Here is a 1,869-nt window from a genome sequence, read left to right on the forward strand (position 1 = left end):
TATACCATGTATCATATCAAAGTGGAAGCTGAGGTCCTGAGGATGAATAAAATACAGTAACAGATACCAAAAAAAAAAAAAAAAAAAAAAAATAAACATGTTGAATGATGCTAAATTTCATGCTCATATAAAACAATGTTTCTCTTAGGAAACATAGAAATACCTAGAAATAAAGGCCAGAAGTATGTAGTTAACTCACAATTATATGTATATATACATATATATGTGGAGAAGGAGATGGCACCCCACTCCAGTACTCTTGCCTGGAGAATCCCAGGGACGGGGGAGCTTGATGGGCTGCCGTCTATGGGGTCGCGCAGAGTCGGACACGACTGAAGCGACTTAGCAGCAGCAGCAGCATACATATATATATATGAGACAGAGAACGAATGTGTAGAAAACCAATGGCGAATCTGTGTTATTGAGGGGGAAGAGGGGGATACATTGAACTGCTCTTATCTAACGAGGTAACTCTCGCTGGTGGACAGTTTGTGTGGCCCAGCCTGCCAGCCCAGAGCACCAGGGCTTAGTGTGCCAGGCAGATCCCGGCCCGTCCAACGCTCACTCACTCCCCAGTCCTCGACACTGAACCTCCCCTCTCTGTCTTCTCCCTCTTCCATTCCCAACCCCATCCCTTCCTCTCTTCACCTACTCCACCCCTCCCCGTCTACAGTAAACTCCACCCCCTGCCACCCAGGTGAGACACTGAGCTGCGTCATCAATGTGGCCCTTGTGACCTCACGGAAATGCTCCTCGCCTGGCCCCAGGGCCCCAGTGTAGTCAGCAGAGGTGAGCAGCAGAGGCTGGCAGCTCGGGGCGGTGTGACCTCCCAGCTGTGCAGCTTCTAGGCGGCAGTCTCCAACTCTGGACAGCAGAAGGAGGCAGTGGCCACAAACAACTAGCATCCAGTAGCTCATCAGGTCTGGTCAAGGGTTCCACTCCCTCCCTCCTCAGTTACCTTTTCCGCCACCTGTCCGCCTCCCATGAAGCCTGCTTCAACCCTCCCGCTAGCAGGCCCTCAGCCCACCCATCTGCCTGCGTAGTCTGTCGCTGCTCCTTCCACCCCGTGACCATCCTGGTGGCCTTCTTCCTGTCGCCAGGCCTAGAGCCAAAGACTGGTCACATGTAGCAGATGATGGCCCTAAACTGCATCTGCAAGGAGCTTCTAAACCTGTGCCACAGACACCCCCACTCCCCATGTTCGGGAGGGCCAGTGGACAACGACATGTTTCACTGGCAAGTGAAGATAATGGAGCCCAAGGACAGCCCCTATCAGGGAGGAGTCTTCTTCTTAAGGATCCAGTTCCCTTCAAAGTATCCTTTCAAACCACTGAAAATCGTGTTCTCCGCCTGAATTTACCATCCAAACATTAACAGAAATGGAAACATCTGTCTGGACATTCTTAGATCTGAGTGGTTGCCAGCACTGACCATCTCGAAAGTACTGTTATTCATTTGCTCCATGTTGTGCTATCCCAACTCAGGTGATCCTTTGGTGCCTGAGATAGCTTAGCTCTACAGAAAGGATAAGGGGAAGTTTGATAGAATTGCTCTGGAATAGATTCAGAAATATCTCATGTAATTTAAAAATAAATGATAATTCTATCACCCTAATAAAGCTGGCAGTTCAATTTGTTATATTTTGTCTGTTTTGTATGAAAGGAGTTCTCCTCATTCTTCTGGGCACATTTGTTACAGCTTCTATATCAGGGTGTGGAGGGGATGAAGGGAGTCTGAGGATGCTGGTGGGTTGGAGGAAGGATTAGTGGGTGGGGATAAGGTTGGGGTTTGGGTTTACAACCAGGGTTAATCCAGTTTTAACTAAAAGTTTGCTTTGTTTAGGATTGGGAAAGCAAGAATAAGGAGTTA

At 48.5% G+C, this 1,869-nt stretch overlaps 1 pseudogene; it reads left to right on the forward strand.

Annotated features, from left to right (window-relative positions):
• The first annotated feature begins 1,135 nt into the window (after positions 1-1,135).
• LOC129638726 (ubiquitin-conjugating enzyme E2 D2-like) lies at positions 1,136-1,582 on the forward strand (annotated as a pseudogene).
• The last annotated feature ends 287 nt before the right edge of the window (positions 1,583-1,869 follow it).

Source organism: Bubalus kerabau, chromosome X, assembly GCF_029407905.1.
Source record: "Bubalus kerabau isolate K-KA32 ecotype Philippines breed swamp buffalo chromosome X, PCC_UOA_SB_1v2, whole genome shotgun sequence".
NCBI lineage: Eukaryota > Metazoa > Chordata > Mammalia > Artiodactyla > Bovidae > Bubalus > Bubalus kerabau.